Source organism: Haliaeetus leucocephalus, unplaced genomic scaffold (genome assembly GCF_000737465.1).
Source record: "Haliaeetus leucocephalus isolate CR32 unplaced genomic scaffold, Haliaeetus_leucocephalus-4.0 Scaffold183, whole genome shotgun sequence".
Taxonomy (NCBI): domain Eukaryota; kingdom Metazoa; phylum Chordata; class Aves; order Accipitriformes; family Accipitridae; genus Haliaeetus; species Haliaeetus leucocephalus.
This window is the reverse complement of record NW_010972619.1, coordinates 1,151,328-1,175,040: the sequence shown is the minus strand read 5'-3', so window position 1 is coordinate 1,175,040 and position 23,713 is coordinate 1,151,328. Positions and strand designations below refer to the sequence as shown.

Sequence of the window (23,713 nt, the reverse complement as noted above, 5' to 3'; positions counted from 1 at the left end):
CTGTATGGGAAGCATTTCACACCTTTTAATGTGGTAATTAGAAATGCCTTTGGGGGGCTAAAGTCTGTATCATGAGCATGGTCTCTACCCATGGTGGCACGAGAGATGCTCGGTACCCGCTGGGTGCCCCATGTCATTGCCAGCTGGGAGAAAAGCAACTATGTATGTGTCCTGGGCTCTGCTGGACGTCCTGCTGCTCACTGCAGCTCTGTTTGAGCTAAGATCTGTGTGGTGTGTTGGAGCCTGTCCCAACACAGTGACGACTGAGCTCTTGGTGGCTTCTGAGCTGATCATGGCCAGATTTTGTTGATCAGGCAGCACGTGTAGCTGCACATGCTGGCGGCTACTTGATCAGCTAGTAAGTTTTGGGGGGGACAAGATAGGCCCTTCCTGCAGTCCCAGGAGACTAGAGAAACCCCCTATTGATACCTTTGTTTCTGTTCATCCCTGCGTGGGTCAGCAAGCTCTAGTTGCAGCCTTCAAAGCTGGTTGCTCTCCAGTAACTTGCTGGCTTTTCTCTGTTTGAAGATGTAGATCATGGATGATCACATCAGGTGGTGTCCATGCCTGCTGGGGTGTTGGTGGGATTTACTATGGACAAATAGACCATCGGCTTATTGAAAACCATGTGGGTCCTGGAATTCTTATTTGGATTTTTTTATTAAATGTTTCTCTTCGAGCAAGCAAGAGGTGGTGTTGGTGTCCTGCTGCCTGAGAACCTGTTCAGTGGGGCTGCAGCCCTGCAGGTGTTGCCTGTTTGACTTTTCCCACCTTTGGCACCTCTCGAGTAGGTTTTGAGGCAGCATCTCATATAGGGTAGGGGATGAAAGCTGGCTTTAACTGCTGCCTTTATTGCTAGCTGAAGCCACTGGGGCCATCGATAGACATCTTTCTGGAAGCAGCACTGCTGGTGGAAGAGCTTACTTCACTTAACTTGAGCAAAGTCACCTGGGTTAGCATTTAGGTTTGATTTCTGGTCTGAGTAATTGCACTTTGTTTGCCCAGAGCAGTTGTGTGTGCTGCTGTGGCTGTGCTTGGGGTTCAGTGTGACAGTCACCCCTCTGCCCGTGTGTGCCTGGAGGACCTTTGGAAGGCTCTGCTGGAGGGGGACATGTTGCACGTGTCATGTTTCAGCCTCGTAGGGCTGAGCTGGCAGGATCAGTGTTAGCACAGCACAGCGGGAGCAGGACCTGCCAGCTTCTCCTGCGTGAAATGGGGGTGAGCATCCAAAGGAGAGAGCTCACACAGGGTCATCAGACTGCTTCCCCCAGAAAATCCACGGTCCTCTTCCCTGGGCACTTCTGCTGGGCATGAAGCTGTGGGAGGAGGCAGCAAGTGAGCCCCACTGCATCCCCTATGCAGAAGGGGCTTGTTTGCACCATGATGGTCCCACCGCATCCAGAGTGGCCAGCAGCTGTCCAGACGTGCTCGGTGGACGTGGTGGTATGTGAACCTGCCTTCACATTAAGCATTAACAGAAAGGCAGCCTTGCCCCCAGCTGCGCGGGTGAGGCAGCGCGAGGCTATTCCTGTTTTCTTGGAAGAGCGGATGCCTGTGCCTGCTCCCCTGTGCTGCCAGTGGTCGTGTTGCTGCTTGTGGTCTTGTGTTTGTCAGGGCTGGGATGCAGCTTGTGCTGTTCGTAACTAATCCACCTCTGGTTGCACTCTTCTGCTCTCCTGTTGTGGAGAAAGAAGGTCCTCTGATCTTAGACATCCCCCAGCTCAGGGGAATGATGCTCTGTCCCATTGACCGAGACCAAACACCTTGCTCCAGCTGTGCCTGCACAGCTCACTGTGAGCACAGCCCGCATTTAAGACATCTGAGTCTCAGCTCTGGTCCTGCTGGTGCTGGTGCAGGCAGCGGCCGTGAGGCCGGTGGCACCTTTCCTGGTGGGAATCAGGTGCCCGTCCTCAATTTGTGCATGCACTTTGCAAAGCACCCTTTAGCTGTGAGCTCACAGAGGGATTTTTCCTATCTCCCCGTTGCACAGAGGGGCGATTAATTAGAAATGTGTGGTGGGTGTCCATAGGAACCAGCTTGGATAGCGGCTGAATGGCAGCAAATGGGGCAGGGGATGCAGGCAGGGAGAGGAGGTGTCCAGCTCTGCGCGGCTGCTGTTTATTTAGGAAAGGAAACGCTCCACGTCGGGTCATGCCCTTTAGGATCACGTTCCCATATGGGTGAAGGAAACTGGTTGAAAGGTTGGATTTTTCTGGACTGCACTGTAAGTGGTTTGAAACTGTTCTTGAAGTTTTATTTGACTGGAAAGCATTTAGGAAGTGATTTTGAATCCATTTGGTTGATTCACTGCTATTCCTGCACTAGGATGCAGAGCAGTGATTCTGTAATTAATTTAATTACATGCTTATTCAGTCTTTCCTAAACTAGTAAAATTTCAGAATGCCTTTGAATTCAATGAAATGTGATTTTCAGGGACAGGAGGAAGGGAAGGCAGGGAAATTTCAAGTTAACATTTTTTTCCCTTGGTTGGTGTGCCAGCATTCCTTCCCCGATGTCACCGCAGCCCCATGGACCCGCAGTGCCCACTGCAGTTGCCTCTGCTCCCTGCGGCGATGGGCACCCCCAGCCATATTTCGGTTGTTTACCAAATTCCTGCCTGTGCTCGGTGCTTCCCTGCCGAAGGGAAACCTTTTAAAGAAGCTTCAGAAATAAAATCATAAAAAGCCTTTTCTTTTTCTCCTGTCCCCCACCTCTTCCATCTTTGCTGTTACCTAACATCGGTTTCTCTTGCTGCTTTTATTGCCTTCGAATTTGGCCAACATAATCTGTTGTGTAATTGGGCTAACGAGTTCCAACCCACTCTCCATCTTCCCATCGTGGCGCAGCAAGCAGCTAATCTCTTCCCAGTTTACCTTTTTCCCCTTTTCGGTTGTTAATTTAAAAGTATCATTTCCAAATGTGCCACTCCTCCTCACTAAGTCTCATTTTTATTTTTTTTTTAAACTCTGCAGAAGGCCGTGAATGAGTAACTGAATATCTCCTGGGCTCTGGAATTTAACAGTCTTTGCCCTTTGTTCGGCTGGGTCAATGCATGAATTCACAAGTTACTAAATTAGAAAAAAAGGCAAATGTCTGATTGTGGATTGGATCTGTATTTTTTTTTCCCCGAAGAAATGAAGTACAAAGAGGAACTAGTATTTTCAGATAGTTTAAAAAGTAGTAATTTATTTTAAAATCTAGTTGTACCAAGGCCAATTTTTAATACAGAACTAAACATTGAACTTTTTTTCTAAAGGGAAAGTAGTAAAATCCAACTTTCTATATTTAAGAAGTTAGAAAATATAAATCTACTTACAGCATAAACACGGACAGACTGGACAGAGGTTTGATGGGCAGAGGTTATAGCTGGAGCATAAAATTACCATGATGTAAAGATGGTTTCCTTAATTTTTCCTGCTTGAAGAAGAAAATAATGTCAGGTGTGTTGTATAAAAAGTCAGTGTAAAGCAGCAGAGCACGGAGTGCACACAGGTCCTATTTGCAAGGACGGACTGCGACAGCCGGAGCAGCCTTCTGCCTGGTAAGCCTGAACAGACCTCCATTCAATTTTTTATGAGTGTGTCTTTATAAAAAATTAAAAAAAAAAAAGGAAAAAAAAAGAGCGATGTTTCCATTAAAAAAGAATTGAGGGCAGCAGCTCTGGCTGGTGTGAATGGGTCTGGTTTAGACCAGCTGAGGGTTTGGCCTTGGCTGTAGCTTTATGCCTAAATTGGGAGCCATCCCCTGGCCCGGGTGGCTTCTGATGTGGGAAATGGTCTGGGCTGGTGACTGTGGCAGGAAAACGGGTGTCGGGATTGCTCTGCCTTTGTTGCTGCTCTTTATAAACGTGAGGATGCTTTTCTGTACCTTTTGATGAAGAGCTGCCCAAGCAGAGCTTCCTTGGGAGGGACAGGAGTAGCTTCAAGCTTTTTGTAGGGATCCTGCAGTTGCCTGAGGTGGGCTATTATAGTGCTGCAAATCTCCACAAATGACTTATTTACAAATAACAGGACTCGTAAATCTCAGCAAGTTGGTCACTGGGTTTGATATTTTTTGGGAGGGATCACTTGAACTTTGCTTATCTTCTCGCTCCCGTATGGCAAGGCGAGGGGGCTGAGCTTTGTGTTTGGGCTGTCATGGTGGCAGTTTGAGCTCTAGCAGCGCCTCTGAGGGCTGGTTCGTGCTTTGCGGCTTTGAGTATTTTCCATGTTTGTGGGAGACACCTCCCACCCTTCTCCCGGTGGCCTTTGAGTCAGTTCTGAAACATGCCTTCCTCTGCTCCAGCTGCTCAAGAAGATGACTTCCATGCTGCCTCCTCCTCCTCCTTGTCATCATCTCTCCGTGTTTTTAAGCTCTGAATGGAGGATTTCCACGAGTTGAGCTGGCTGGTGGTGGCAGGCAAAGCTAGTGGCATTAGTGCCTGGTGCCGGTGTGAGTCCAGATGAGCAGCAGTATGACTGCAGGATTGTTGAGTCTGCCATGGGAGATGCTTCAACCCCAAATTTTAGTTTATCTCTGTTTCATGAAGCAATGGCAGTTGATGTCTGGCAGCATGCAGCAAGATGAGACTTAAAGCCTGGGCTCTCTTAAAACAGAAAGGCATTTTAGTGTATTAAAATTGGCAGCCATCCCCAATTTGAGTGACTTTGGCTGTTGGCTTCCTCAGCATTGCCTTTGCCTTTGAGAACTTTTTGCATTCAAAATGATAAATGCAACTAGAGACCTTAAGTGACCTTAATTTCTCCAAATTGGATGCCTCATGCCCAGTGTGACAGCCTCAGAGTTAAAATTAATATAAATTTTGTAAATCAGTAGACTGACCTTTTGGTGAACTGGAAAGAAATGTCAAATTTCTGTTCCCCCCTCCCCCCGTAATCAGCAGTCTGTAATGAATGAATTATTCCTAATTTCAAGATTGTAGCTCAAAAGGGCACTCAGATGGCTGAAATCCCATAAGAAAGGCTGACCTTTTGGTTGTCTCTGATGAAAATTCAAGATTTTCCCTGAACTTAGCAGTCTGTAATGGACTGCACAACATGCTACTGTAGCTCGGCAGGACCAGCTCCCCATTTCTTTTCTTAATATATTTATAGTAACAGTGTATGATCCCCCGAAGTGCCTTCACAGTCTCGTAGGAGCATTTGAGGCATAGTTAAGATTCGGTGCCAAGACTTCTCTTTAGGTACAAAGCAACTGTGAAATAAATAATTCCCCTCTTGCTCCATGAAGAATTGATTATTTGTCATCCCCTGTGTCGGACACAGTGACTGCATTTTCCCTGTCTGCTCCGAGTTGCTACTGCAGGTTTTGGTGATGCTGGGTACGTGCAGGAGGGTCCTTCAGCTCTCTCTTGCTTGAGGTAACAGCACTTTGAGGTCCACAAGGAGCAATAAATCTGTTCCCCAGAAGATACTACCAATGTCTGCAGATGTGGTTTTGCTCAGAAACTGCTGGAGAGAGTTCTGGGCTTGGAAAATGCATTTATCTGATGGTAACATTGTGTACTAGCAGGACTGTGCGCCGGCAAGCGTGCATTTGGATGCTTCTTGCCAGCGGGAATTTTCTTTTGGGCATTAGGTGGGAAACTTCATGGAGCTGGGTAATAAATTGTATTTGTATATAGTATATCCTCTGTGTGGTACCCAAGTGTGCTCTTGGTTGTGGTAGCTTACCTGGCTTTTTGGCTTCTGGGTACTGGTCAGGTTTATGGATGATGGATAGATGAGGAATCACACGTGCTTTGCCTTCGTAGCTTTTTCCACTGTCTGTGTAGCATGGGCTTCTCCTTAGGTACAGAAACATCTTTTGTAATAGAAAACAACTGAGTTTAATTTATGGAGAGAAAAAGTTTCATAAAACTCAGCCGCGTTGCGAAATTCTCAACCACGCGGGTTTGGAGGAGCTGGCCGGCTTCGCCGGCATTGTCCCTGCGGCAGCGGTCCTGCCGCTGCATTTCAACACCCCTCAGCCACGAAACCCCGCCGGGGCCGAGCCCTCCCCGCGGAGCCGCAGGGCAGCGCTCAGGTGTCTCTGAGCTGCCTGATTTTGGTCCCTGCCCAGGTGCTTGGAGCCTCTCTGGGGGGCTGCGGGAAGTGGGAGGCAGTGCGGAGCTGTAGTGGTTGGGCATCACTGAACCTTTAAAAAAAGGGATCCAAATTTCTTTGGGAAAAAAACACTAAGGTGGAATGGGTCACTCCTTCCTTACGTTGCTGGCAGAGACAAAGGTTCATAAAACCAAATGAAGCAACACATCTGTCCTAGAAAACTCTCTTTTGCATCTCAGAGATGAAAGCAGGCTGAGATCACTTTTGCTTTTCATTTTCTGGTTCTGCTCCACAACTGCAGCACAGTAAAATTTTGGAGGTAGTGATGTGAAAGCAGTATTTAAACTTGTGCCCAGTTAGCATTTTAATTTTATTAAATTGTGAAAATATTTCTAGTAAAAATAGATTTTGAAATAGATTTTGCAAATTATACCACCAGCAGCTTTACAGTAATAAATGTCAAGTGCTAAATTATTTGGCACTGTTTCTGAAGTGTCCAAATGCTGGATAACGGTTTAAAACCTGGTCTCCTGTCGGCCTTTTCAGCTCTTCTCTCAGGTAATCGAGACCACGAGCTGTGCAGCAAAATATTTTGCTTGAAGTGCCTAAAAATAATAGGGCCTTAGAAAATAATAGTAAAAAAAAAAAAAGCAGGTTTAATGTCCTTAAGTTTGCGTAGTTCATTTAAAAATGAAAAAAGAAAAAATCCTGACTTTTTTTTTTTTTTTTTTGAGCCTACTGTAAGTTGCAGGTATGTAATAGCATGTGTACAGGACTGGGACTGCTGAGCACCTTGGCTTGCACTGAGGGCTGCTGGCCAGCTTGTAGTAATAGTCTCTCAAATTTGAACATCTGGTTCAGAAATGTTGCTTAGCCCACCTTCTCACACATTGGAAATATTTTGTAACAGTCAAGTGTGCCACAAAGTTTTTGTTTTGTTTTTCAAAATATGTGCCCCTCTTATGTGGCAAAAATACCAAACCCCAAACTGAAAAATACTCCTCCTGCCATGCAGTGATCTGGCAGTGCAGTGTGTGGCTTGGGAGTTAAAAAAAAGCATACAGAGATGTGGCTGCAGCCTATTTCTGGTGCTGAAGTGTGAATTTAAGTGGCGTGGTCTGCACATTGTTCCCACAGCATCGCTGCTAGTGGTCCTTGTGCACCAGCGGAGCAGCACTGCTGGTACCCGGCTGTGCTCGCTGGCATGGTTCTCAGCCTGTGCCCACGACAGGGGCCTTCTTGCTGTGCTACTGCTTAAAAATTAGTTAATGCTTCCCCCAAATTAATTATGCTTCCAACCAGGGGTGAGGGGCTCGTGTGTTGAGAAGGTTTTGTCAGGTTGTGCACCAAGGAGTGGGTTTTAATGGCTCTGCTCTCTCCAAGTTACCTTCAGTAGCTCCTTCTCTGTTTCTTTTATGCGTGTGATGTGTTGACACTTCAACGAGCAAGGCATTTCAAAGGGTTTTTATGGGAATGTTTCAAGCTTCTTCTGTCCTATCTGTTTTTGAGAGTCTGGTGTTAGGTTTTACATTTATAAAACAGTAAAAAAGCAGCAGCTGGATGAATTAATGAAAGAAATTTCTGCCAGCAGCAGCCAAGCACAAAGGCAGCACCTCTTGCTCATGAAGCCCCTGAGCTGCAGCTCACGGGAGGATGGGAGATTATTCTGGAGACGTCCCACTTAGGCTTTTCCTGGTTTTATATACTTTCCAAACCCAGCCACTTTTGGGGACAGAATAGTAGCTTATACTGACCCCTGGTCTGAACCTGCTCACTCTTCCTCACACAGGCACTCTTACAGTGGTCCAGCTGCTTTTCAGACGTTTTTTCAAGGGCTTGATCCTGCATGAAGCCGAGTGAGAAACAGCAGATACAGGAGCCAGAGCGAGTTTTGCACTTGGTGTGTGAAGACCAACAGGTCTGGAGCAAGGCCAGGACTGCTGGCATCTTGCAAGGTCACGCCCTGAATGAGGATGTCTACCTGCGCTGTGTAAGCATGATAATGATGCTTTCCTTTCTGAGAAGGGCTCTTTTCTTCTAAGAAATGCTAGAACAGCCAGAGAGGCGTTTTTCATTCAAGTGTGCTGGGCTGTGCAGCTCCCGTTGCTTTCGCTTGCTCTGTTCACAGCACTTGGAGACCTTTGCTGGAATAAGGTGAAGAGCCCGAGCCTTCATTTGTATCCACGAGAGCATAATGGTGGGGCTGATGTTGTGTCCACAACCTCAGCTGGGCCCAGCAGCCTTCATTCTGGTACAGGATGTCTTCATTCATCACAGTCATGGGAGTAAGGATGGTTATGGATTCAATCCATACGCAAAACTCTTTGGCTACCTGGGAGATTGTATCTTCTTGGCAGTGTAGATGTGGTATAGGGGGTGAGATGTGCTCAGAGAGCTGAGGAGGTGGGTGCTGTGCAGGTGGATGGAGCTCTGAGCAGAGGCATTGGCCTCCATGCACATTTGGGATGCAGCGTGGCACTCCTCTTCCCTCCCCTGAGATCTTGCTTGTTACAAAAGTTTTGAGTTGACTCTGAGTACAAGAGTTTTGAAAATGGTCTTAAGTTGCCTTTATCTTTTGGTTCACTATTGGACGTCACATTTATTCATAGATTCAAAATTTGTGTTTCCTTTTTCCCGTGCCTTGCCGGGCACTGGGAAGCACGTGTCGGGAAGCTGTTGTTACTGGCAGCTTTCAGACCGATAGCATAACTTTGCAAAGGGAAAATACTCTGTTAACACCCCTACTTCTCAAAACTTGGGCATGGGTTTGCATTGAAATGTTACTCTGAGCCATGACCCACTCTGCGATGCTGTTCTCAGGTTTCACTGGGCATTGAAAGCATCTAAGCCCATGGCAGTGAGTGTATAAATGTAGGATGAGCTCAGGGCTCTGGTTCCCATCCTCCAGGGCTGCATTACGGGCAAACAAACAGTCCTAATGGTGTTACTGGTCTTAATGGGTAACTGGTCCGCGTGAGCCGGCAGTGGTATGGATGGACCTTTGGCTGTTTCTCAGTTTGTAGCCCAGCAGTCCAGATCATCCCTGCTATAAAGAGCCACGTTTATGCTCTGAGTCCACCTGTATCTGATGGGAGGGGATGTAGCAGCAGCACTGGTTATCACTGGGATGGGTGTAGGCACCCCTATGGGCTGTACATGGCCGGAAGAAGGTTACTGGGAAAGCAAGCCTGTACGAGTGCGCATACCTCTGAAATGTTTGAGAAGACCAAAAAAACCCAGAGATTGAAACCTGGGCAGTTGGAGCAAAGCTTTGTGCATTGGGCAGAGCAGCCCATGTTGAGGCTGGGAGGAGCTCTTTGGGAAGAAGCAGTCTTGATTTAGCAAGTCCTCACCTGCCACCTGGCAGCCCGTCTCTTTTGGCGCTTCAGTTGGTGGTGTTCTCTCCTGTACACCAGAAGCTCTCAGTTGGTTTCTGGGGGGTAGGGGTGGTGTCCAGGTGAACCCCTTTGTTGTATTACACTCTCTGTTTCTGCAGAATTTGAGTCCTATCCTGCCTTTCTGTTACCTCCCTGCTGCCTCATCTCTGGTGTAAGATGCAACTGGAATAACTTGTGTGAGTATCTTGAACTTCTCAGGTGTGCCTGAGAGTGATGAAGAGCACTTTCCGGGGTAGCCAGAGACCTGGCACTGAACCTCTTGCCATGGGATCACTTGGTGCATTTCCTGAGAGTGCTCGGCAAGGCAAGCTGGAGCTCTGCAAATGCATTGGTGCATCCTTCAGACAGTGCTGAGCTTTGCTCAGAGGCTTTCCTTCTCTGTAAAGGAGAGAGTGTGTCCTGGAAAGCATGTGTCCATGTGGGAGGAGGCTTTTCCTCTAAGCACTGTGAAAGGTGAAGGTGCTCCCACGTCACACTTGTATTGTCTGTTCCATAAATCAAAGAAGAAAGGGTAAAATTCCATTACTCGATGTTTCCAAGTGTATGTCCTCATATGATAAAAAGCTTTTGCTATCCAGCAGTTGTGCATAACTGCTCTAATGTAGTCAGCCTCCAGTTTTCAAGAAGGCAAAGAGGTTTGACTGGATGAGGGCTCTTCTGTTGGCTCTGCTGCTCACCTGCGTGCCCTTGCTAGGGATGGCTGAGCAGTAACAGGATTACTGGCAGGAGAGCAAGGACCACCATTGTCCAATAGTCCAGATTCCTGATGATGGCTGCAGGGTCATAGGTTTGAATGTCAGAGAGTCAATAAAAGCAAAAGACCTTTGAACAGAAGTGTGTAATTCTGAAAATACCTTCTGGTTACAGAGTCTATGTTGGTTTTTGTAGGCAACCTCATCATAGAGTTCCTGGTGGTCTTCATCTGTCTGTCTTAAAACTAGCTGGGATGGATAGTTTCTCAGCTATGTGGCTAATGTGCCATTTGACAGAGGATTTTCTCATCTGGTATTCAGAAGCTTTAAAGACAGGATCTGTGTAGTGCTGGAAGTTAAAATACATAATAAAACATGGAGTAAGTGTTTGGCTCTGAAAGTAAGTGTGTAGGTAAGATGTTGAAGAGTGCAGGTCAGTGTGGCATGTGTAGTTGCCCTTTCCATCAGCTTATTTTGGTTGATTTGTTCTACAGTTCATTAAAAAATGAATTAGTGTTCATTCAGACTGACATTAACAAGTGACACCCAGAGTTGTAGGCCCTCAAAGTTGTGGATAGCCACATATATAGTGGGAACTGTTTATGGTTTTCAGCAGTGTTTGGCAGTTAGCTCAAAGCTATGGAAGATGGTCAGAGAAAAATACCGAACACAAGTGGGCTGAGATTTATGCTTTACGTTCAGATTTTATGTTTTCCTACACATTGCTGGAGGAAGACAGTAGTTGCATTGGCTTTGCAAGGACATAGATTAGAGCCTTAAGACCAGAAGTAGGTGATCTGGCAGTTTGCATGCCAAGCCACGTGTGTTGGCCAGCACTATTTGATGCCTGGCCAATGTGCTTGAATGCCCAGCCACCTCCGCAATTGTCATTGTGTGCTATTCCTGTAGGAGTACTGTCACTGCTGGCCATAAAAGCTCTACAGTTGCATTGTATGGCTGGACAGGAGTTGAGGATACCTCCAATTGCCTGAAGAGCAAATCCACTTGATTGGTTGCCAGAATGGGGTGGGAAGTGCCACTTCTGTCCCAAGAAGTTATTGTGTCAGGGGGTGACTTGAAGCCTGGGCTCCGGCTATTTGAAGATCAGACCTCGGTGGAGAGCTAGAGAGTGCTTGGTGGGTGGGTTGAGAGGATGGAGTGAGGTCTGGACTCTGACGGTTAACAAGGAGAGGTCAGAACAGGCTTTGGGGTCTCGCGCATTCATGTATTTTTGCTAAGTCCAAATGTCATATTTGGTAGAAGCAGGAAGCTGTGGAAACTTTTTGATGTTCCCGCTTCTTGAATTTGTGTTTCTGCTGAGCAGCTGATTACAGTTCTGATTATGTTACCTGCCACATGGGAACACTTCAGGAAACCTTCATTTTTTTTCTGAGAGAAAGCTACCAACAGACCCCAAAGAGCAGTATCTGGTTATATATTATATTTGCTTGTGTGTCAGTCTGCATAAATGCTCTTTGCATAGTGTTCTCCATCACAGAGTTCACCACCAGGACCCCTCCATCCTGGAACACCCTTCTTAGCTTTGGAAAGCAATCAAATGACCCTGTTTTAATTTAATAATTGCAGTAGCAATAAGTGGTTTGGAGTGCTCTTTATATTTATCCTTTAACTGCCCAGGTTGTATCTATTGGCTTTTTGATGTTTTGATTACCCAGCAGAGGCTGGGGATGACCCTAGGCACTTAGATAACCTCTCCAAAATGAAGAAATGATTTTGTGAATAAAATGCAAGACTGAAATTCAAGAGACAAGTGTCTGGTTCTCACAAAATCTTTTTCTGTGGCTCTGGGCAAGTTGTATAATCTGTCTGAGATTTCCCAGCACAAGAACTGAAGAGAAATTACTTCACTAGCTCACATCGAAATTGTCAGTATTAACTAGTGTTTGGGAGACATCAGGATGTTTTAGATATTTTGGTTGGTGGTTCTCATAGCTTTGAATGGTTAGAGTGATTGAGTGAGATTTACTTGACCCTCTGGTGCCCGCTTTCCATAGAAGCTATCTTCATTTGCCCTGTCCTTGTCTTCTTTAGAGGTAGAAAAAATTACCATGTCATAGCTTCAAGGTGGCTTTGTCCTGGTAGACTTGACCAAATTTTTTGTGGGCTGTAGGTAAGCAACCAGTTGAGCATCAGCCAGTAGACTTAGCAGAGGTGTTGGGGATTTTGGTGTACAAGGAGATCAGTTGCTGTGTCATTATGAAGGTGGTTATTTCCAGGTCAGATCTGAGGTACCCCAACAATAAATTCTCAACACCTTGAGTGTATTATGCTCAGTCTGTGGATAAGCTCATTCTTTATTGCTGTCAGTCTGCCATCTTTCACTGGCTTTGAATTTTCTTTCAAAGTAGCAATAAATAATAATTTAAAAAAAAAAAAAAAGTTGCTTCTATTTTGTTTTTTTGAGCACTGACAATAGCCTTTGGAAAAGTCCGGTTTTCCTTTCCGAGAAGGTCGCCATGGCTACTCCCCGTGCTGCATTTAACAGCCGTGCTGGCTAATGCAGCAGAAACAGATTTGGCTTTTCCTTTTGGATGTAATGAATAGCAAACTGCTGCGTATTCATTAAGAGAAGCAACTTGCAGAGGTTAAGTGTTTCATTTCTGGAGCTGCCGTCTAGGGCAGTAATAAAAAATAAATTGGGCAGCCAAGGAGGAAAAGGGGTTTATAAGACATGAAGTGGGAAGAAAATAATTGGTACCTCATTCCTGGTTTCTCTCCTTGGGTTCTGCAACTGTAAGTCAGGACCTCCGAGTCCAAGCTATGGAGATTTTTGTTAGATGCAATCAAATTTGCTGGAGAATTAGCTTTGTTTTTGACAGGAACCCATCTGACTAATTCAGCAAAAATAAACAGGCTCTTGGACCACAGTCATCTAGTCCAGGAAGGATTGAGGAAAATGGGTCTGGCTTTAATGTCTGAACAGCACTAGTGTGAGTCCAGATGATGCTCTGTCCACCTTTCGTGGACTTGAGCTTTCAAGGCTGGAAAGGCTCATGGCCATCCAGCTGCAACCTCTTGCACTGCGCAGGGCAGCAACTCCAGGGTCAAACCCATGGGTTTTGTTTGGCCCAAAGTTGTTCATAGCCAACAAGGAGGGATGGGCCCATTTCAGATATCTGCTGTAGGATACAAGGAGTTGGGTGGTGGATGTGCCTCTTCCTCTCCCATCTAGTTTGTGATTGTTGCACGAGAAATGGAAACAGCACAAAATAACAACGTCACTGGTGGTGTCGGTATGTTGCACAGCCTCGCCGTCCTCTTCTGAACACCTCTGACCTCCTTCTCCATGGCCTTACGTGGGCAGCAGGACTCCCTTTGGTCTCTACCATGATGACTAAGTGGTTTCCAGCCATTCTTCAGCATGTTGGGGTTTTTGTTGTTTTGTTTTGGTTTGGTTTTTTACCCTAGTTGTACAGTCTTGTGTTTGGCTGCTTAAAAATGCATCTTGTTTAAATGAGTCCAGCACACCCATCGATCCAGATGGCATTGTATTAGTGACCTGTCCTCTTTAATTATGTGCAACTAATTTTTAATTTTATGTTCTCTGCAAACATGACTGGGAATGATTTTCTGGCTGCTTGTAAATCATTGATAGATATTGAATCCTTTCAGGTATTGCTTTCTCTTGGAAGAAATGAGGATTCCCTCATTACAGTTAGTTTTCAAAATTTATCAAATAGTTATTTTTTGATCCACTTAGTATATGTTTACATTGATTTCTGTTCTAGGGCTAATTTGTTTTTTGAATCAACATCTTTTGCAATAGTAAGCCCTGCAAAAATCTAAGTCTCTTATACTAAAATAGTTATCTTTCTCAACCAAAGCCGTAAATCTTATGAGGAAATAATGCCAAGTCTGTTTGACAAGGCTGGTTTTCTTTCTTCTTTTCCATATGAAGACATACAGGCTGAACATCTTGCTAAGACATTTTTAGCCAGGTTGGCACAGGGTGTTCACACCTGCAGAAAATTGATTTTGAATCCTTTCCCCATCTTGTCCTGTCTCAGGTGTGTTCATTACATCTGCCATGGGTATGGTATCTCTTTGGTCTGGCAGCATCACACAGTAACTATCATTTCTTCATAGTTACATTTTTTCCACCTTTTTTGTTAGAGAGGACAATGTTACATGGTGCTTATAGAAACAGACTGAACTGTGAGCTGTTTTGAAGCTCCATCTATGTTAAAAGTCCATGTTACTGTTTCCTTGTGACCTGACCTGTTGACATTTGGTGTGGTAGGATGTGGTAGGGATGCCCATCAAAAACCCAGTCCTTTTTTAGGAGTCTGAAAAGAGTCTGAGGAGGAGGACCTGGACCTGGGAATAGTCCAAGGGGAATGAAGGGATGGGTGTCCCTCCACCCTGCTCGTGGTCATGGCCACGTTTTCACAGATGGGTCAGCCCCAGCTGTCTCATGTCCATGAAATGGCTGGGCATGGGGGTGACACTGCTGTCCCCAGAGCTCATGGCAGTGGGGACGATTGGAGCAGTCACCTACAACTCCCAATGTGGATTGGGTTGAAAGTGGTATGGAAAGTTTTAGGTGTCTTCATAGCTGCTGCCTAGACACATGTTTTAGAGACCTCTGTTTATAACTCATCCGAAATGCTGCCGCCAATGTCGTGGAGGGGACGGCGCACATGGGGGTCAGCTCTGTGCCTACCCCCGGGTGCAGCTGGGGTGCTTGGTGACAGCGTTTCTGTGGCCAGGAATGAGCTACCTACCTCCAGCCATGCTGGCAGCACCCATTGGTTGAATGGCTGTGAAAGTCATTAAATCTACCTCCGCAGTGAATTTTCCCCCTTTAGAGCTGGTGTTCAGGAGTCAGTTGCCACTCTAGGTAGACCTTGTGGTGTTTACTTGGGGAAGAACATGGTCGGTGGTGGGTAACGTCTGACCCATACAGGCAGAGTCACGCGTTTCCCATGTGAGTCTGCAGTGGACCAGGCTCTTGGGCAGAGCTGCCCTGCTGTCGGACCAACATGTTGCCTACAAAAGGTTTTGTTAGACGAGAGCTACGTGTGCAGTGGAGCATCATTAAGAGGCTCAGTGAGCCTTTTCCAAAGGCCATTGAAGTCAAATGAAAGACTTGATAAGCTGAAAAGCCTGGAGATGAGATTTAGAGGGAAGTAAGAGTTTTTGAGTGTGTCTGTATGGGATCGGGGGTTGAGGAGTGCTGGAGGTAGTGAGACCTATTTACCCTCTTTTCCAAGCTCTGGGGCAGGAGGGTGTGAAAACAGCGGAGGAGAGGGTGGGCAGTGGGGATCCCATGGATGTGGTTGGGAGCAAGATGAGAAGCTGGAGGGTGGAGGGACTGTATCTATATTATCTGCCTCTTCTGGCATCAGGCTCCTTATTTAACCTGTTTCAGGGGTTTCTCTGGTGGTGTTTTGGGCAGGTACTATCTATGCAACTGCCCTTGGCAAATACACAGCTATGGAAGGGGTGGAGAGCTTGGGTCTGCTGGGCATTTGCAAAATGAGATGTGAGAGTTTGTGTGCTGGAGCAGGGGTCCAGGTCCTGCAGGGTGTGTGTCCTTGAAGGTCCATGGTGAGCAGCTGACCCCAGCCCGTGCTGCAAACCTGCAGTACAGTGCCAGGAATCAGTCCCAGGGCCTGATTTCTAGATTTAAGTAGGACCCTGAGGCAACAAAGAGCTTGGCAGCAGGGTGCCCTGCCTAAGCACGAGCCAGTTTGTGTGAAGCTGTGTGAACAAGCATTTGTTTTTCATACATTGGGCTGAAATGCTTTGTTGCTTTAATGGGTAAAATGAAGCCTGGTGGTGAATCAGTCCCTTTAAAATGACACACAGAGCTGTAGATATGGAGCCTACTGCTAGAAATCAGTGATAGTAAGAGTGTCAGAATTTTGAAAGTCTGTATTTGGATGCTAAAAGCCTCTGTGGTTAATACAGCTTGGGTATAAAGGTTTTTATTAGAGAGAGAAACCCCTGCAGTTTAGGGTAAAAGCCAGCCACCAGCTGATCAAATTAAGCAGAAGCATCCTCATGCATGGGATGGTCTGTAATTGCTCACTTCAGAATTTCTTCCCCTCGTTCTGCCTTTCAGCTGATGATGGCACTGCCACAGTCAGGACATCACTTCTGCTGCTGCGATTCATCCCGACGGCTGGTTTGTGCTAAGGGGACAAAGTCTCGGGAGGTGAATTCTGGTGATGCTTTAAAAGAGAAGATAATTGACTCGTGGGTTGGAGAAACATAACAAAAGAGGGGAGTTGGGTCTGTGGAGGCAAAAGCAATGTTGGTTTAAGAAGAGGTACTGTAGGCACCCTTAATGAGCTAACGCAAAATCCTAATTAGGCAAAACTTCTGTGTGATTCTCAAGAAGGACCAACAGATCAGAGAGCAGATCCATGTAGAGTAGCACGTTGTCTGTGTAGAGTTATTGTCACGCTCCTTGAGACATTGCCAGAGAGATGGCTAGATGATGAGAAGCTGGGAGAAAGGCTGGAGAAGGCTTTAAAACCAGTCTTAGAGCATGTTTTTGATGAATCAGAGGGAGAAATGCAAAAGAATTTAGGAACAGGAGAGTTGCAAAATTAGCATGGCATGGTGTGACGCAGGAGAGGGACAGTGGCCTCTTGTGGGAGGTGCTTGAGAAGATGCTGATGCTCAGTGATTTCCAAACTTGCAGCTGACATCAGTGATGACAGAGCCTGGGAGTCATCTGAACTTGCCTATCTCCTACTTGGTTGTGATGGAGATGTGTGCAGATGCCAGCGCACAGTGGTGCTCTTACCTGAGTCGTGAACAGTGCTTTGCCCTATTCAATTTTTACTTTACTAAAATGAATATCATGGGCTTCTTAATAGTCACAGGAGCATAAAAATCTCAGTGTATCACAATTCATCATCCTTTAAAAATTGAATTTCTGTTGAATTATGCCTTGCTGCTGTAGTGCTGTGGAAAAGCTCTTATTATTCATAACTATAAATACAATGATGTTGAGATTTAACTGGTGCCTGAAGGCTTTATGCTGTACTTTTGTATTGACAAAGCAAACAGTCTTATGGATTGGTTTAAGTTTATGGAATGGGAGGTGGCTGAGCCCTTCCTCGCTGTTGGAAGCAGTGATCTTCCTCTCCAGTCCCGAGCCATCTCTGAGTAGGCAGGAGGGTTTGGGGCTATTTTGGCCCTTTAGGACTGAGATAAATGACCACCAAAAAAAGGAAATAGAATAAAGAAAGAAATAAAATCCCTGTTGGGTGGGTGCTTTTCTTCTTGGGTACCAGCTTGGTCAGGCTGCTGGAGGACACGTTTCAGGACCAGCGCCAGCTTGGAGGGAGTGCTTGGGTTTGTGATAGCAGGTTGCATGGCCTGAAGGACAAGGAGGAAGAGCTGGAGAATGCGATGGATCCCCAGAAACCACCTGAATCACCCAGGTCTTCATCAGCACAGAGGAGTGACTGGACCAGCACAGTACAGTGACTTTCTGTAGGAAGGTTCTCACTTGCTCTCCTTGGTGGACATCAGTAAACACTTCCATGTTCTTCCTTGTCCCAAGTGAACGTTTAAACAGACATTGGCCTGATTGTGTGATTGCAATGAGGACAGACCTGGCCGGGAAGAAGTTTGCTCGAGTTTACGTTTTGCTTTGCGAGCATCTATTTTGGGCCTGAAATGTGGAAAAGTCCTGTAATTTGGTGCTCGGCTGAGGCTGAATTTGAGGCCTCTGCATGGATTTTACTGTAACACAAAAGAGAAGTGAGTTAATCTTTTACAAGAAATAATTAACATATGGAAATAATTTTTAAAACTGTGATTGGGTAAATCTGTTCTCTGGGGACAAGGTGGGAAAGATTCTGATTGGATTTGGAGGGATTTTTTTTTGTGTGGTTATAATTAGAAATTTACACATAGCGAAAGAAGTATTGCTGTTGGATGTTGGTTATCATGGCCTGTAGGTTGTTTGGAGTTTTGTTTGTTTTATGATCTCTTTTCTTAATATAGCGATTGGGCCTTGCAGAAGTTTGGCAGTGGCATGTTAACTTTTGACTTAGTGTAGACATTCAGTATTTTTGTTACAAAATAACTCTGCTGCATTTTTATTTTTTTTTTTAAACAAAAACTAGTAATCTCTTGGGAACTGAAATTCTGTATTTGAGAAATTGCAAAGCCTCCATTTTGGGCTTTCTTCCACTGAAAGCAAGGCAACAAAATCGGTGATTTCACAGTAGTTGTATTTTCTAATGCATTTCAAAACTAGTTTCCATGTAGGCATACAGAGAGTTACAAAAAAGTGTTAAAAATCAGATGCCTAAATGCTTTGCTGTGTAGCAGGTCGAAACAACCGGCTGGTCGTTAAGTGGTGGTTGACATGGTGAGCCCCTACAAGTGAAGGGGCTCAACACCATTTATTTGCCTTGGAGTTATTTAAAAATCTTGCTGAGTGTACTGGAGGGTTGCAGCTGTCGCAGGACCCATGAGATGGGGCTCGTCTCTCTGTCCGGGTCTGACATCCTGGGCTTGCTCCCTGCACACGTCAGGGTGGTTGGGATGTGTTTGGAGGAGGATGAGGATGGTACCAGTGGCCAGACAGAAATTCGTCCCTTCTTGTTTGCAGAAATGTTGGGGTTTTGCATGGAGATGACTGGTACCTGAACAGAAATCATTGCAATGGAGGATTTTCTTTAGTGGAGAAGACTTTGAGACCTGCTGGGTGGTGACTTTGTAATGGTCACTTTAACGCGATGCTGCTCAAACAGGAGGAGACTCATGCACATGAAAACCTGGTGGGGCTGAGCACAGCTCACTGGGCTGGACCAGACCTCCTCCTCCTCCTCTTCTTCTTTCTCCTCCTTCTCCTCCTTCTCCTTCTTTCTCCTCCTTCTCCTTCTCCTCCCTGCTGCTGCAGCACCACTGGGGAGCAGCCCTGACACCTTGCCCAGGGGGACCCTGGGGGGCTGATTTGGGGGGACCATGGGTACTTCCCCAGGGGGGATGGGACATGGGGGCTCCTGGAAGCTGCCTGCATTGGTGCAGGGGCTTGAGGGGTGGCAGTGGTGCGTGCCGGAGGCTGCTTTGGTGTGCCTACTGAGTGGAGAGGAGAAGGAGGTGCTGGCATGGGCTTTGAAATTTGACATCCAGTGCCCCCAAAGGCCAATTTCTGCAGCATTTCCTGGCATTAACACCCCGGAGATGCTCCACCATGCTGCACTGCTGCCAGCACGAGCACCCAGTGCTGCTTTCCCTTCAGTGGTGACTATGAATTTGAAGTAAAACAGGAAAAACTGGTTCAGTGCACTTAGGAAACTTGAAAATGAGACGACTAGTGTACCTGCGCCTCTAGAAATGGATGAGGTGGGGGGTCCCCACGCCAGCTGCAGGGGGGCTTGACCTTCCCTGCTCCCCCTGCGTTCGCACCCGGCATAATTCGGGCAGTATTTGCACAGGCTGTGCGCTTCATCCCCAGGCTCCACTGCCACCATGTTTGTGAAATTGAGATCAGCTAAATGGGTAAATGCTGCTCAGGTTCAGCTCCAGCTGCTCCCGAAATCTCACTCAGACTTTTAAAAGTTTTTTTTTTCAGTAAAAGACATGGGTTTTCTGACTTGCCAGCCTTGAAGGATCCTGGAGCTGCAGGGTGCAAATACCAGTGCGGAGGAGCAGCGAGTTGATTAACTGAATCCCTGATAAAAGGGGAGATGAGGTTTGTTGTCCTGCAAACCCGGCTGGTGCAGGGGAAACAGTGGAGGGGGAATGCTCTGGTTCCTGTGGGCAAGACGTGGCGCAGGGACAGCTGCCGAGACAGGGATACCTTGGTCATGACAGTGCTCGCTTCTTGCTTCCAGCGCACCTTTTAAAGTTGGGAGAAGGCGACGGGTTTGTGTTTTGCACGTGCTGATTGGGTTTTTTCCATGGGAATGGGCACTTTTATCACTAAATCAGAGAGACTCTGGGATGGCGAGTGGTGTTGGTTCCTTAAGGGTGTTATTTCACATGACTTTCCCCTGCAAAGCAGGTGTGTGGACTCGGCGCCCGTTGGCCTCCCTGGTTAATGATTGCCCCGTGACTGCTCATAATTTGACTCAGTAAATGCCTGGAGCGAGCACAAAGCTGAACCTGAGCAGGGGGACCACGTCCTGGTGCTCATCCTGCATCCCAGCACAGTGAGCAGCACTCGGGCAGGAGCAGCGCATTTGGGGTTTGTCTGGCTTCCTTCCAGAGTTGGTATAGCGGACCCCAGTGCTCTGCTCAGATTCAGAGTCTGAACGTGAAAAGAATGGGAGAAATGTTACTTACTTTCCAGAGGTGCGCCTTGGGTGGTGGCACCCGTGATCCTGCCCTGGTCCCCGGCACATCAGCAGGCGGATGGAGGAAGATGCCTGTATGCCTTAACTTGCAATACTTAATTTAAAGACATGCTGTACTCATTGCAAAGTCTGCTTCTTGCAAGAGAGAGAAACTCCAGCTTGGAGGGCCAGGCCTCCAAACAGATTTTTTAAAATTTATTAAATAAAATGGTTATCTCTAAAGCGATGCTTATAATTGCCTCTTTCTTATATATCTGTGTCCGTTTTGAGGCTCTTCGAGGGTGCAAACGCGTGTGGTGGGCACCTGGCGCAGCTCAGCCGCCTTCCCGTGCCAGGACCTGGCACATTGCAGGACTGAAACCAAACCTGCTGAGCACCCAGCACTACCTTCAAATTACATTCACCAAAGGCGATTTTATTTTTATCGATTTACCAACAAACCAGTTATTTTAGAAATGACTGGCTGCTGCTGTTGGTCATTTCTGGGTGACCAGTTGGCTCTGTGTTGCATGGTTTAATGATTGCATACTTTGTGCTGGTTAAATAGTGCTCAACAAGGAAACAGGAGAAAAACCACACTGGGATAATCTAAGAAAAACAAGGATTATAAAAATGGCTCTGAGGCGCTGACTGCTGGAAGCGAAACCTATTTTGTGGGTTTGTAGCTGCACCTTTGCTTGAAAAAAAAAAATTGGAGCAGTAGTTCCACTCGTTTTCTCAGCAGATGGGCTACTCCATCGCCGGCACGTTCACCCGTCTGGAAAGTAATTATGTCGCTTGGCCTGGTCTTGATTTGCACTTCTGTTAGCGTGTGCTTAACTATTACTGCCTTCGGAAGAAGACTTGATAGATTAGTTCCCCTTTAAAACCAAAAAAACGAAAACAAAACTAAGCCCATGATGCACCACAGAAACATTTATTAAAAAAAAATAAAGAAAAAAAAGCCATTTTGATTCACAATGTTTCAAAAACTGTTGTAAGATGACCTTAAAATTCAGGTTATTGGTGCCAATGCAAGAGGAAATTTTAAAATAATTTTACTGATTACTTTGTGCTATCTCTGCTGCCTTTTTTACAACATCATCAGCCATGGGAAATTCTCCTTGTGTAGGTCAAGAAGTTTACTGTTAATGTTGTATGTTTAATTCTTCTTTCGTTATAAGGAAGGACATGATTCATGACATTGGCATTCCCATGCTGCCAGCAAGAGCTGTTGTAAAAAGCTCTGCTCTCAGCGTGAACGGGGGTCTCCAAAACTGGCCTGGACCAGGACAGGCAGGAGGACAGGGACCTCTGCGCTCCCCATTGGGCAGAGCATGCTTTTCTCACCCAAAGAGCCTTGCACTTTTATCTCTGGTGTCAGCCAGTAAATCAAAATCTGGGTGGCTCAGCACATGGGTGTACCATGGGGGTGAAGCTCCCAGTCATTTATTTTAATATATTTGCTAAAATTTTAATAGAAACGACAAAAAAAGCCCATATAAAGCCCTAAGTGTTCTTACAGTTTTTTGGTTTGGTTTTTTTTTGAGTGCAAGTCTTTATGAGCTTCAGGTATTAAAGGCTTTCCCAAAATTCAAATGTGCTGGCGTGTGGGATGGGATTTGCAAAGCACCTGCGTGGCGGCTGCTTGCGAGCGGAGCCGGTGCCCCTGGGCATGGCACGGTGGGATGGGCGCCTGCCGAGGCGTGGGTTTGCACTGGGGCTGTTTGTTTAAATTCTTCCCTACTTCCTTATTGCCCAAGCGTCTTTTCTTTTTGTTCGCTTGACAGCAGCGTTGAGGACATGGGCTAGCGATGCTATTATATTTATTTCCTAGTTCTGTTTGAAAAATAAATGAGTGGGAGCTGCCGGTGACTCTGCAAGGTCACCGGGCACGTGATGTGTACATGATTCATTAATGTTATTTCTTCTTCACTTTGTCAAAAAAGGAAAAAAATTATACAAACAGCCCTGAAAAGGCTCTTTTGACCTCACTTTGCCTGATCCATGCTGTCTTGTGCCACCAGTTGTTGCGTCCTCGCATCCTCGTGTCACCCTTACTAATACAAATAGTTAAAGCGATTTGAATTAACCGCTCATGTGTGCAGCCCCATTTTGGCTTTAGCTTTATTTCCCTGGCTGAAGTCAAGCGCAGGAGGAGGCGTGGACTGGGTGTGCGGGAGGGTCCGTCCCGGTGCTGGGTGCCTGCTGCGTTGGGCTGCAGAGAGCCTGGGGCTGGTGGCTGGTCGTGGGAGGGCCTGTCTATTTTTGTGTATAATAAAAATACTACTTTGTTCATTACCCGGGGAATATAGGCCGTGACTGACAGCCATTTTGCTCGTCATTAATAGCTCTACATAATCTCGAAACAAGACTTTTCCTGTGATATATCTGTAAAACAAAGCAAAACAAAACAACCTTTCTTCCTTCAGTATCTCTAACGCGCCACCCCCCTCCCAAACAAACAAAAAAAATCCCGATTCCTCCTCTCCTCTGACGAACAATGACTCATTCAGCTTATTTTTTTTTTCTTTACTTTTTTTTTTAATTTTTTGTTTTGGCCTTTGCTTCCCTTGGGTGGCTGCGTTGCAGGCGGAGCTGGCAGCAGTGCCGCTGGTGAAGATTGCCCAACTCCAACGAGCCCCTGCGTTTGACTCTTTATAACTCTGCCAAAACTTTTTAAGTGTTTGGGCTGAAATTTTCCAAGCCAGGTGTCTGCCTAAGGGGGAAATTTGTTTGGAGAAGTTGCAGCAAAAACTACCGCTGCCCTGGCTGATGAATGGGATTCAGAGGAAGAGGGTTTGCTCATAGTGAGCCCAAAAAATTGCCGTGGGTGTGGGGGAAAGCGCGTTGCACTGGACCCAGGCAATTCTGGGCCCCTGCCCCTCACGAGGGTGGGTCTTTTGTCTTTTGCTGATCTTCCCTCCTAAATGTGGTTAAATGACCCTCTGGGCTCTGGTAGCTGGTTGGGCTGGTGCAGTCACTGAGCGCTTGGCTCCTCTGGGGCAGGAGGAAAAAAAACATCTCGGGCATCGAGTGGAAAACCGGGAGAACTTTTTGTATTTCAGGGATATGGCACTGTGGAAAAACAGCCCAATCCAGCTCAGAAAGTACTAGAGCTGCAAATGCTCAGCAGAACCTCAAGAGAAAAGGGCAGTTGGGGTGGCACACAGCAGGGCGGGAGGCTGAGCAGAGCATCCTTCCTGCATCTTTGGTGTCCCCGCATTGCCCAAACCCAGGTCTGGAGGAAAGCACAAATGGGGGGGGGGGGGGGGGGGGGGGGAAAAAAAAAAATCAATTTTTTTTTG

The 23,713-nt window shown here is 46.4% G+C and overlaps 1 protein-coding gene across 2 annotated transcripts in view; it reads left to right on the top strand.

Annotated features, from left to right (window-relative positions):
• Window positions 1–3,275: 3,275 nt before the first annotated feature.
• The window catches only part of ZNF618 (zinc finger protein 618), a 131,246-nt gene continuing 110,808 nt past the window's right edge, over window positions 3,276–23,713 (top strand). Inside the window, exon 1 of one of the 2 annotated variants that reach the window (XM_010564632.1) lies at window positions 3,276–3,541. The gene's annotated coding sequence lies outside the window, so the exon portion shown is untranslated. The remainder of the gene's footprint in view (window positions 3,542–23,713) is intronic. The other variant, XM_010564633.1, reaches the window with a different exon arrangement.